We start from the raw sequence: 14,750 nt of genomic DNA on the forward strand, positions 1-14,750 counted from the left end.
TAGAAGAAACTATAAGGGTAGCAGTAGGAATTAATGATATAGAAAACAGCCACACACAAAAAAAGTTATAGTTGATCTATAAAACCAAAGTCCATTCTTCATAAAGACTAATGAACTAGATAAGTTTTTGGTAAGTCTGACTTAGGAAAAAAAAAAGCATACAAAAGTAAGCAATATCAAAAGCAAGAAGAGTGATATGATGATAATTGTAGAGGAGGCTTTTAAATTATGAGAATATTTTGTACTATTTTATGTCAACAAACTTGAAAAGCTAGATGAAATGAATGATTTATAGGGAAAATAGAAATTACTTAAGAATGAGAACCAAACCTGAATATACTAATAACCATACAAATCTGAGAAGGTAATCAAAGATTACCACTAAAACTTTGGCCCAAGGATTGATAGGCAAATTCTACCATGCATTCAAAGAAAAGAATCTTTGTGTCATTTAACTTAATCTATAGCATAACGAAAGATATAAAATTTCTCAACTCAATCTGCAAAGATAGTGCTTGCAAAAAAAAAGTTGGCCTATCTCACATACATAGATGTAAATGTTCTAAGTAATATATTAGCATATCAAATTCTACAGTTTAATAATAGAATGTCAAAATGATTTATTTTATTTACTATTGGACAATCCACTAATATAATTCATCACATAGGCTGGTTAAACGAAAAAAAATTGTGTGTATATATATATATATATATATATATATATATATATATATATATATATATATATACATCTTGAAAGATGCTAAAGAGAGCATTCTTTCTTCATTGAAAAACTTTAATAATAACTTTAATAAAAACTTTCCTTTATTAGACCGAAACACCGTCACTCTCTAAAAGGGTATTTGCCAAATACTACAGTAAAAGTCCCATGTAATTGGGAAAGATTAGAGGCAGTCTTACTAATAAGAACAAGAATCTCTATTATAATTGTCACTGGAAATATTAAAAAGTGCTATAAGGCAAGAAAAAGAAGAGTATTAACCACTGCAAAGGAAAGCACTGAATGACTAATTTTCACAATCATCAATGAAAAAAAACTAAGGGAAATCATTAAAAATTATAAATAAAAAGGTAATTCAATAAAGTGGCCAAATAGAAAACAATATGGCAAAATCATTTGTTTTGTTATATACAATACAATAAAATAAATATAATAATAGTAATAAGGCAGATAGTTATATATCTTTACAATATGCAGTATGCTACTACATTACACAGAGTAACTCATTTTATCCTCACAACAGCCCTAGGAGTTAGGTATCATTATTGTTACTATTTCACAGAGGAGAAAAATAAGCCACATAAAGATGAAGCAACTTATCCAAGTTCATGCATCTAATAAGTGGCAGAGCTTGTGGTATAAACTGAAGGAGTCTGGCTGCATTATCCATGCTATAGAAATGAAATTTAGAGTGAAGATCATTAAAAGTTCTGAAAATACCAAAAAAAATTGTCAGGTTGGCAGACATATTTACATTTGATAAAACCAGTAATGATGGTTATTGAAGGATTCAGAGTCTCCTCAACTGTTACATGAGCTATGAATTGATGAAGCTCTTTGAAGACAAGTTGACAGTATCTATCAAAACTGAAAATAAGGTAGAAATTTATGCTTAAGAAATCTTTCAGTACAAGAACATTTATTGCAGAATTGTTGAGATTAGCATAAAATAGACAATGACTAAATGTCCATTAATATGGGAGTTTTGAAATAGAGTTTGCTATATCCTTACTATAAAATATTATGTAGCTGTCAAAAAGAAAGTACTGATGTGGGAAAATAACGAATAAAATTTTCAATGAACAAAGCAAACTATCAAGCAATATGCATAGTATGCCCCCAACTGTGTTTTTTAAAGGCATAATATATCGAGACACATGTGGATATGTATGCATAAGAAAGGGACTGAAAGAAGATGGTTCAACTTATTGGCAGAAATGACTTCCAAGAAGAAGACTGGGAGGAGAGCAGGAATGAAAGGGATCTTCCGGGATTTTCTTTATATAATCTGTATTATTTGAATCTCATATAAAACAAGATATTTATACACTACAGTCAAAAATGAAATATTACTTTTGAAATCAGATTAGAGGAAAGGGAGAATTCTTATGTAGAAAGAATGCATTTAGCAAAATGCAAGTAGATATATCTTTTTACACAAGGAGTAAGAATCTTGGGGAGAAGGGAATTTGGAAATGTTAGTTCTGGTGATGACTCTGTCCTCCAATACTTAATAGAGGAGTAAAAAAATTCTGCCCCACCTATTCTCACACAGAAGAAAGAGAAGCTCTGGAAAGGCAAAGGATTTACTGTCATAAAAGAATGCTGAGTAGCATATGCTTCCTTTTGGGAAGCAAGATTAATAAGAACTGTTTAATAAGAGTCATTTTTGAAAATGGCATTAGATGTATGAATAGCACCTCTATCGCTAAAGAAGTGATTCAATGCTTTTTCTCAGAGGGCATTGGAAAGCTGAGAGTTAAAGACTATGTGTTGGTTTCATAGGGAGAGGCTGGTGTTCAGAAAGACTGATTGATTTAAACATCATATCATTTATGGCTGGTAAGTATGTTTTTAGGATTTTCAAATACTTTCACATACATTTCTTTTAGTTTCTAGGAAGGTGGGTGAGAACATTTTATTTTCTATTACTAATATAGAGAAACTGAGAATTAAAGTGATTTGCCCAAAGACTTTCTCAAAGTAACACATGCACATGAGGAAAAAAAAAAATCTAATAGAACAAAAGCCCTCATAATAGGCAGTAGTCTTTCACCTTACCCTGTCACACTCTTCAGAGGCAAACACTTTCTCTCTCTCTCTCTCTCTCTTTCTCTCTCTCTCTCTCTCTCTCTCTCTGTGTGTGTGTATGTTACTTCAGTGTTACTCATGTAATTCTTATCAATTCTGAACATTTTTGGTGCACCCTGCCTTCATCAGAACAACTCATAGCCCATGAAAAAGGCAGCAGCCCTCAGAGTTATTCCATTATCTAATACAATCTCAAGCTCATAACAAGGACTGAGAGTTGTTTCAAAAGAGAAGAACAAATACTTCTTGAGGAAGTAAGAAGTATTTGATTTCAGTCATATTTTTTTCATAATTGGATCTTTTGTGGGCACAGTAGCTGCCCTGGTTTGCAGATTAATTGAAGTACAAAAGTTTCTCCTTGTATCAGGATTCTTCCAACTTTTTTAACCAAAATTTCTTCTCAAAAGAGGACATGGCTTTCCCAAAGTCTGGCATCAATTATCAAAGGGAAATAGAACCAAGGATCACATAGACCCTACAATACTCACTATGAGAAAGGTTAAGTCTGAGGTTGGCAAGCTTTTTCTATGAAGAACCAGATAGTGAATATTTTAGGCGGTTAAGACTTTATAATCTCTGTTATGTCTAGTCAACTGTGCCATTGTTGCATAAAAGCAGTCTCAAATAATACATAAATAAATGTCATGGCTGTGATCCAATACAACTATATTTACAAAAACAGGTAGAGGGCCAGTTTTGCCCAATGGCTGTAGTTTTGCCAATCTTTGGGTTAAGGTGTCTAGCTGAAACTTCATCCGAATCACAGAGATCCTATAAAATTTGCACAAGAAGAAGAGATACATATTAACACCGAGTAGCATTATCCACAAACAGTAATACGGGATACGAATGCAAGCTAAATGCAGATGGAGAGAAGATGCCTAGATTTCTATGAAGCAATACTGATAGTTGGATGTCAGCCCTGATGAGGGGCATCATGGTAGGCTTACCTTGAGATGTTGAGTGGGGAAAGAGAAGAATAATTAGCCAGAGGAGACTATTAAATCTGGTGTAGATTTTCTCTTCACAATGGAGAACACCTCCACATGCTTAACAGTGAGAAAAGATGAGTAGAGAGGGATAATTAAGTCATTAGAAAAACAGGAGGACTTGATGTCATGAAGAGGTGGAAAGAAATGTTTGGACAAGAAGGAGCAGCATTTCTTCTGAAGGACTGAGTTGTCCCCAATCTTTCAATTACAAGGCATTTCTCTGTTTTCCATGCTTTCATAGTATGTACATTGATCTGTGCCATTCTCCTCGTACATCACCCTCAGCCTTACTTCATCAGTGCTTAGTTAAATATTGACCTTTTTTTCTGGAGGGAAAGGAACCCATGCCCATCATCTTCTCATCTTCATATTTACTCATGATGTGCTTCAGAGGAAAAATGACCAATATTAGTTTCATTAGAATACCAGACCAGAGACAAGAAAGTGTGCATGTACTAGAATATATGATGGAGCTATAGCACTGCTTCTTTCTAAGCCTCCATTTTATATTGAATTAAAAATTACTTCAATTTAAGAGGTCATCTGGCAAAATTCTGGTTTACCATGTGAGTGGACAAGTATGAAATATAGCAAACAGCGGTTATCCTTTCTGAGCATTTGCAAAGGATAAATGGAATTGACTGATTTTCCCGAATAAACCTGGGTTTTCATTCAAGATAAACGTCCAGGCAAGGTGAGGTTTTAATGATGAATGAATTGGGATTAGCATTGCAAGCGTGATGGAGAAAGTCTTTCTATTCCTGACACTTAAAATCATTATTCTCAGTTAACATTTGCCACAATTAATCACTCCACTCCTGTGTTTGCTCAGAGTACTTTGTTTGGATTTCAATTTGAGTACTTGTTTTAGTCTACTTTCTTTTATCTGTAGATGTATGAAAGCCTGTCTTTCCACTGGCCATGATCCCTTTGAGATCAGGGACAATTTTAACTAATTTTGTATCATGGTGGAAACTCCAGAATTCCTGTAGAGCAGTGGTTTGGGAGATAGCAATCCAAGGCAAGACATTGCAAGAAAAGAATCTGTGGGCTGGGTTTTCACTGCAGATGCATTTTTACCTAGATTTTATATTTCTTTAGGTAGCTATAGGTGGTGGATGATGGAGGAATAGTGAATCACTGGTAAGCCACTCCTTGGCACCAAGAGTCCCTAAAATAAATACCTGTACATATATGGTTAAATTAAATGTTACATTTTATCTAAATTTTTTTTTAATGATAAGGGGATAGAGAAACTTCATCACTTAACCCATCTTTCTCATGTGGAGAGTTGCTTCACATGTTTGGAAGAAATATTTTGATGAGTTTTGATGGCTATGTCCTTTTTAAGACCAATAGATTCTATTTATAAAGGATGGCCTTTAGTGTGCTGAGTGTGGGTATGTAATTTAGGTCTGGGAGCTCAAGCATAACTGAGTTACTTCTCACGATAAAGAGAAGAGGCATGAAGGGGCAGGAGAGATAGACTGAGGAAAGCCAACTTGAACTAGCCAGAAAGGGCAAGAGCAATACATCAAAGGGCAGAAAGAAAGAATTCTTATACCCTCTACACACACACACACACACACACACACACACACACACACACACACCCCACACACACCACCCCTCCTCTGGTGGCACAGTTGAAAAATGGATTTTGGAGAGCAGAAATATCTAAGTGGCATTTAAATCTATTTCCTGTCTAATATACGACATAATCCTCCTGCTGTAGACGTAGTGACCTGAACAAACACAAAGATTTGTGCTCCCTAGTGTGAAAGGGCAGAATTGATGCAGAGAAGTAGCTACCCAGCTAGGGAGTCCATTTTCCAGTCTCTTTGCATCTAGTGGATCCATATGGCTAGTTCTTGCCAATACAATGTGGGTGAATGAGGTGTGACTTTCTGAGATGAGGTGGTTAAATATGGGGTGCTCAGTCTTCGAGGTCAGGATTTGGAAAATATTTTTGTAAAGGGCTTTTAGGTTTTTTAGGCTACACAGTCTCTATTGCAACTACTCAACTCTGCCATTTTAGCAAAAAAGCAGCCACAAAAAATTTACAAATATATGAACTTGGCTGTGTCCCAATAAAACTTTACTCATGGACACTGAAATTTAAAGTTCATATAATTTTCATATGTCATGAACTATCATTTGTCTTTTGATTTTTTTGATTCAACCACTGAAAACTGAAAATCATCTTCATCTTTCAGACCATTCAAAAACTGACAGTGAGCTGGATTTGGCTCATGAGCATTAGTTTGCCATCTGCTCTAGGTACTCTCTCAGCTTACATGACCTCACATTGCCTAGATACAGGAGATCCACTGGAGGACTCTGAGGTCCCAGAGAACAGTGGGGTGATAAGATGTAAGGAGAATCACCCAGGCAAGCTGCTCAAGACAGCTGCCCATGTAGGAATGTCTTTGAGTGAGTAAAAAATAAGCCTTTATTTTGTTAAGCCACTGAGACTTAGCAGTATATGTTATAAGAGCTAGTATTATTTATCTTAATAACCTCCCTCTTTTATCTCTTGCCTCAATAATAGAGGCTCCTTCTCCCTAGGTAAGTGGATCTCTCTCGAAACCTCTCAAATCTCTGCGTCTCTGTCTGTCTCTGTTTCTGTCTCTGTCTCGTCTCTCTGTCTCTCTCTCTCTGTCTCTCTCTCTCTCTCTTTCATATACTTGATTATTTAGAGCAGTTTTAAGTTCACCACAAAATTGAGGGGAAGGCACAGAGATTTCCCGTATATTCCTTTCTCTCACTCATGCACAGCCACTCCCACTATCAGCATTTCTCACCAGACTGGTACACTTGTTACAACTGATGACCCTACATTGACGCATCATATCACCCAGAATCCATAGTTTACATTAAGGATCACTCTCGGAGTTGTACTTTTTATAGTTTGGACAAATGCATAATAATATGTATCCACCATTATGGTATCATACAAAATAATTTCACTTTCCTAAAAATCCTCTGTACTCTGGCTATTCAACTCTCCCTTTCTTTTACCCCCTAAAAACTATTAATCTTTTTACTATCTCCATAATTTTGAATTTTCCAGAATTTCATATATTTGGAATATATAATGTGTAGCCTTTTCAGTCTGGTTTCTTTCACTTAGTGATATGCATTTAAGTTTTTTCATATCTTTTCTTAGCTTGTAGCTCATTTATTTTTAGCACTGGATAATATTCCAGTGTCAGGATGCACCACAGTTATTTATACATTCACCTACTGAAGGACATCTTCTTGCTATGACTTCTCTTGTCAACCACTAAGATTTTTGAGTCAATGCTTGATATTCTCTTTTTCTCATTCATCACTGTTACTCTTTGCAGTCAAGTATCGTCTTGTTCACACCACTGTAACAGCTCCAGAGGTCACCGATGATTTGTAGGTTGCAAAATTAATGGTCTTTCTTAAGTCTTTATCTGTCACAACTTCTATAGTCTTGACACCTTAGAGTACTGTATCCTAGGGCTGTGGCAGTCCAGCTTGTAACGTATAACCTCAGAAACTGTATTAATTTGGTTATTCATCATTGGTTCTGTGTATTTACAGGCTCAGTAGAGGAAAGCTACATAAAACATAAACTTGAGTGTTGGTTAGGCAAGAGAGAAGTCTGTGCCAATTGTTTGAGATATCATCCTGTGTGCACATGTGTGCTCTTGTGAATTAAATTGATGTGACATTTAGTCTCCTCTGACAAAGCCAATGCTTCAAGAAGTAGAGGAGAAAAATGGGTAAATGCAGAACAAATGCAAGAAATACAAGAAAAAAAAGAATGCATCCATATTCCTCTATCATACTTAAATATTATTAGACTAAATCAAATGAAATCACTGATATTCAACATTTTTGACCTACAAAAATTGCAATGTTATATGGTTCAATTTCTTATGTGAAGTATCTTGTCCCCCCAACTCTCCGCCAAAAAAAAAAAAAGCCTGTATTTAAAAGCCTGGAACTTATTTATATTATATATCTAAAGCTTGGTAAATAGTGAGGTCAATAAACGTTTAACTGAATTGGAATTCAATTGCAGTCAATGACTATACATCAGGAAATCTATGTTATAGTCTTGGCTCTGTCACAACTATCCGTGTCAACTTAGATATCACCCTTGATCTGAGTCAATGTTTGTCGTCTGTAAAATGGGAATAATTTCTGTACTCTCCCACAAACAATTTTTGCAAGGATCAAATAGCATTGTATATATGGCAGCATTTTGTCAATTATTAAAAGCTATGGATCTGTATCTAATTTATAACCAGGGTTCATTCATTATAAATACTATTGAACTAACGTGGAAATGAGAATAAAACTACTATTGTGACCTAGCTCTGTTTTCCTATGCCATAGATCAATAGCATGGTACTGAGAAGAGACATAGCTCATATATTTGGGATGTATATCTACTAGACCATGCATCTCCTTCGTATATCTTTTCCCTTCCTGAATCACATAGACTATTGAACTATAAATTCCACACTGCTTTTTTATTTATTTATTTTTTTTAAGTAGGGCTTTAAAAAAACTGCACTATTTCCATACTCAACTGAAAACTGAGTCTGAACAGCTTATAAGTAATGTTTTCAACACTGGAATATTCCATCATCATCTCCCTAAAGCTAAGAATTCTTCTAGATACCATTTGGAGCTTTGCTCATGACATCAAGCCAAGCCCACCCAAGCACAGATCAATACCAGCCTCCAGTTTGCAAAAGATCTTCTGGATCTTCTCTGCTACCTAGTCAAAAGCTTCTTGACTCAGTTCCAAGGAATCCTTTTCACCTTCGTTTTATTAAAATCACTTTATTATATTACAACCTTTCGAGAAGACATGAACTGCAACAGGGAAATAAATAGAGCCAATCTATTTTGTATCATCAAAGTCCTTAAATGATGAAGATGTGAAATGCCAATTTCTCTTTTTTCCTTTTCATCATTGTGCAGAGCATTATTGAGGCTAATTGAAGCCTGTTACATTTTTCTGCTATTGATGTGGATTTTAGCTGAAGTGGAATGAAACATTGTCTATGAAAGGAGATTACTTTTACAAATTAAACCAATGTATCTTACTGAGTTCTATTTCCAGAAATGTGACCTTATTACACTTCATAATTAAAAATGAGAGCAATAAAGACATGCTAGCCAACATGACTTCTAATAATGCCTGCTGGATTTGAATTAAGTTTGGTCTTGACCATTAAAACATCAGAGGGTACCCTGTGGGGACTGTGATTAAAAGCTCCCCATTGTATCAGTCATTCCTGGACATGCCAGACAAGATATTAGCCTTTGTCTTTCCTTAGTAAATAAAAGCTCTTGAGTATTCAAATCAGTGCTATGAAAAAAAAAAAAAAAGGAAAATAAAATTCTTACTACGTCTGCCTACAATATGAGAAAATAGAAAAGGAAAGGAGAGCAGGAGAGGAGAGAAAAGCAGAAAAAGGCTCAGAAACCAAGCTTATTCTGAAAAAGGAGAGAGAAATGGGAAAGCAGGAAAAAAGGGAACCTGAAGGCAAGGGTGTTGGCTGAGTGGTAAAAGGAGGTGTGGTAGAAGAGTGAGAGTTTCATGGATGATCTGGGCTGGGGGAGAGGGAAGCTGTGCTGTGAAGTTCTAAGAAAATAAATAGGGAGTTTTAGATGATCAAGGAAGTGTCTAAGGCTAGAAAGGGGAAGACTTGGATGGATAAACAAAATGACTCAATCTTTAAAAAAGAATAAATTTGTTCAAATTTGCCAGCTAAGCAGGACAATGCAAACTCAAGCCCATAGTTTCTCCTGGAATGGCTTCCCCTTCACACTGTGACACAAGATCTCAGACTCTTGTTATACATGCCTTAAAGCTCCAGAGGGACATAGGTAGGGGAACCAAGTGGGATATGGCTGTGATTCCAAATCAAGCCTCCCATTTGGAGCCCCATTGGTTAAGTCTCTAGAACATTTTCTCTCCAGTCCACATTCGCTCTCCATTTATGACCTCCATTTATAGGAGTAGTTAAAATGCCTTTAATCTTCTATGTCCAGCTGGACTTGATCCCAGCCAAAGTAAATTTCAAATACTCTAGAGTCTCAAAAACAAACTTGCACTTGAATCCCACAACTCCAACACCTTTTTTATTTTGCTCTGTAGTACAGAAAGCATTGGTCGTATTTTTAAACACTAAATGGCAGAAGACAATCTCTTATCTTGGAGATAGATGGGATTTCAAGTATTATCTTGTCCAGTCTCAAACCATTCCATTTACAAAGGCATTTTGCCCTTAACAGTGGGCAACTTCTAGCGTTAGAATACTATAGTGGCTGAGTCTCAGAGTGCATGCAACCTATTCCACTAGTGAGATATGTCAGTTCAAACAAGTTCTTTAAACAGTTCCAGATCTGTGAAATATGAATATTAACAGGCCTACTTTATAGAGGTGTTGTGAGAATTAGATGAAATAATACACAGAAAATATGCTTAGCTCCAGACTTGACAAATATAAATATTCAATGATTGGCAGATATCGCTACTGCTCCTAATCTTATTACTGCTGCCATATCTATTCTTATTATTAGACTGCTTGTTCAGCATCTTTTCCCTAAGTATTTCCCCTTTCTCCACTATTTATCTTGTTGTAATTGGAGTACTTGTCTTCTCCATCTACTTCCACCCTCCATTATATTTTATGTCCCAGGATTTGTGTGTTGATTCAAGCTCCATCAATGGGTTCCTTCTAAGTATATTTTAATTTAAGGACAAATAAAAGTCAATTAAGACTTCTCTTCATGGACAAAACCATAGCATATAAAAGATGGGTCTTATGATTGGCTATTTTTGATAATGTAAAAAAACAGAGAAATGTGGTCCACGGCAGTGGTATTTTATCTTTACTGAGCACCAGAATCACCAAGAAAGCTTGTTCAAAGACATATTGTTGGCCCCTACTCCAGTTTCTCATTCTGGGTCCGAGTTTGAGACTAACATCTGTAACAAGTGCCTAGGTAACATTTGTGCCTCTGGTCTATATATATATACACACACACATATATATACATATATGTGTGTGTGTATATATATATATACACACACACATATATATGTGTGTGTATATGTGTATATATATATATATATGTATATATATACACACACACACATATATATGTGTGTGTATATATACACACACACATATATGTATATACACACACACACATATATATATACACACACACATATATATGTGTATATGTGTATATATATATATACACACACACACATGTATGTATATGTGTATATGTGTGTGTGTATATATATATATATATATATATATATATATATCAATCTCTCTTATCTATCTTTGATTTGCTCAATATATTGATTTTCTTTTCCTTTTTTTTTGTTATAGACTAGTGTTTCCCACAGTGTGGTACCCAGACCAGAGGCACAAATGTTACCTAGGCACTTGTTACAGATGTTAGTCTCAAACTCGGACCCAGAATGAGAAACTGGAGTAGGGGCCAACAATATGTCTTTGAACAAGCTTTCTTGGTGATTCTGGTGCTCAGTAAAGATAAAATACCACTGCCGTGGACCACATTTCTCTGTTTTTTTACATTATCAAAAATAGCCAATCATAAGACCCATCTTTTATATGCTATGGTTTTGTCCATGAAGAGAAGTCTTAATTGACTTTTATTTGTCCTTAAATTAAAATATACTTAGAAGGAACCCATTGATGGAGCTTGAATCAACACACAAATCCTGGGACATAAAATATAATGGAGGGTGGAAGTAGATGGAGAAGACAAGTACTCCAATTACAACAAGATAAATAGTGGAGAAAGGGGAAATACTTAGGGAAAAGATGCTGAACAAGCAGTCTAATAATAAGAATAGATATGGCAGCAGTAATAAGATTAGGAGCAGTAGTGATATCTGCCAATCATTGAATATTTATATTTGTCAAGTCTGGAGCTAAGCATATTTTCTGTGTATTATTTCATCTAATTCTCACAACACCTCTATAAAGTAGGCCTGTTAATATTCATACACAGAGAGAGAGAGAGAGACGGAGGGAGGGAGGGGGAGAGAGAGAAAGAGCGGAGAGAGAGAAAGAGCAAGCTAGCGGGCATATTCAAGCTTCTCCAGAGAGATGCAATCCCTTCCTAAGGCTCAGAGCCTCTCTTTTTATTTCATGAAAGAGCCCAAGATCATTCCAATGATGTCCCTTTCTTGACTGAGTTAGCTTGGTGTTTTTGCAACCCCAAACATCATTACAGAGTTTGGAGGGCAATGTAGTCTTCTGTACTTTAAAATTTGAAATACTTCATATTTTATTTCAAAATTGAAATACTTCATTTTGCTTCAAATTTCCAGATAGTATCTATACCTACACTCTGTACAGACAAGGAGGAGCCTAATCTTCAAAATAAGATGAAGGTTTTAAAGTGAAACCAGTCAGATCTCCCTCCAGGAAGACATCATCATTGAGCAATGTGATGTCCATGTGAATCCATATGCAGCCAGGGTGAGGAGCACCACTCTAGCCCATCAGGAATAAAGGCTCTTAAAACACTTCCTGGCCAAGGCTCATGTTTGCAGAGTCTCACTGCAGCCTGGCATGTGGAATAGACAGGAAGACAGACTTAGATTTGAGCTCCAGCTTTGCCATTGCCAGCTATGTGACCTTGGGGAAGTTATCATTTCCTAGCTTCAGTTACATCATCTGTAAGTGAATTGAATACAGTGCTGCTTTACAGGTTTGCAACCTCCCTGACTGACTAGTTATGGAAAGTGCCCTATGTAATTCCTGGAGCATTCATGGAAGGTGCAGAAGAGTAATCATTATTATCAAGGAGGCAGTGGGGAGGAGGCCAGCAAGATGAATGTTGAGTATGAGGTTACATAGAAAACCAAACAGCTACAGTTGTTTGTTGGGGTGATAAGGCCAAAGGGTTGTTCTGACTTATTTTTTTAATGTTCCCTCACCCTCTCAACCACATCAGGTTCTACTGTGGGGAGAGGCAAGGGCAGACCCCAGCCCTTATAATTCTTATTATACCACTGAATCTTCATATTTTATCTGTTTCTTTCTGTCCATTCAGTGACCCCAATTTTTGGTTAGAGAAGAGTAACCAAAAATCTCTCAGCCTGGACACAATCAAGTCACCTCCAGAGACAGCTCTGTCATGTCTTGGTTCCCCTCGTCAGTTCCCTGACACAGACACCTCTGGGGTATGGCTGGTTTACCAGCTCTGCTATTCAGTGTGGTGAGCAAATAGCAGCAGGTATCCAGTCAGGAGACCCTTGTTTCCTTTCACCAACTTTCTCACCATCGTGGGAAGACCCTTGAGCCTAACTGGCTGGGCCACACCATCTGAGACCTACCAGGTATAATGCTAAGGTAATTAGGTTGATTTTTAAAGAATATACGTGCCATAATTGTGGCTTCCTGATGTATGCTATCCTCTTTTAAGCAGGAGCATGTGAAGCGGTACATGTGATGTTGTCTTGGTATAGAGGTCTCTGAAATTTCTCTATGCTCCCAAAGTCTCAGCATGTCTTCCACAATATTGTTGTTGGTCTCACATCTTCATTCACTCAGAGTGAATTTGATTTGGGAAAATAGCTAAGAGCTATTTATTGCCAAGCCTGGTGAAAGGAGGCTGATCGAGCAGGATAATGGCAGCTTGGGTAATAAGCAAGTGTGACTTTCAGACTGATTTTTCTTGGCACAGATCATAAACCAATTTTGAGAGAAATCAGAAATTCAGGCATATGAGCTTTCCCAAATATGAGCTTCCTTTCTGAGTGAATGATGTATGAACTAATAAATGCTGAGTGCCTACTGTGTACCGGATGCTTTATATCTATAATCTTTAATATATAATCTCACAATTACACTATATGGTCAACATTTTCAAAAGAAGAAACAGACATCCAGAGCAGTAACCCATTCAGTCTCAAAGAGGTAATGAATGGCAGAATCAGGATCAGAATTTAAGCTACCTGACTGCAAATACTCATGGTCTGGGACTTTCCCAGTGGGCTTTGCATTCAGCTGGAACTTGTGACTCAACTCCTGAGTCAGCTGCCCCCTTTTTCTCCTCATTGTCTTCATCAGTCTCCTCTCTGAACTTCAGCTTCCTACCCAGCACATTCCACTTCCTAAAAATATGGAATCAAGGTGACTTTGCTCAACAAAATAAAACCTTCAAACAAGCACTAATGAAAAGAGAACATTCTCAGGGTTAAAATGGTAAGATCTGGCAATCACTTCTACCTCAGAAATCACTCCAAAGCAAGAAGCAATAAAAAATACAAGAAAGACAGTCATAAACTCTGTCCTTGATGTAACTGGGACACATAGGTAACCTAAATTTACAGTTGGTTCTTGCTATTTGCGGTAATGTTCTCTAAAGTTGCTGTGAACACTGAATTAGTGAATACTGAACCATGTTTCCAGAGGAGATACAGGTTAGAGTCCTGCAAGTATCTGCTCACAGCACTTTCATCAATCGATCAATAAATAACCTTGTTTTATGCATGTTTCTGTTTAAAAATTCCTTATTTAATATGTAGTGTTGATTCATCAACATTGAACTTATGGCCAACAGCACCATAACTCATGCCTGATCAAAGTTCACCTAATACATATAATTTCTCTATAAGGCACATCATAGCCTTCTTGAACTTAGAACAGTAGACAACACTTTAGCACTATGCTTAGGGGCCATTTTAAACAGTAAAGTTACCAACAGCAAGTGCAAAAATGTGAAAACATGACACTAAATAGACCAATAAAAAGGATAGTTGCTTGCAGTATGGATGCTGAAATGGGAACACAGAACATTGCCTTGTTCAACCTTATCTGAGAGTGAGTGTGTTAGGTAATTCAAAATTTTCACCACTCTGAGCATATCCACAA

This window comes from Pteropus medius, unplaced genomic scaffold (genome assembly GCF_902729225.1).
Source record: "Pteropus medius unplaced genomic scaffold, Ma_sr-lr_union100, whole genome shotgun sequence".
Lineage (NCBI taxonomy): Eukaryota > Metazoa > Chordata > Mammalia > Chiroptera > Pteropodidae > Pteropus > Pteropus medius.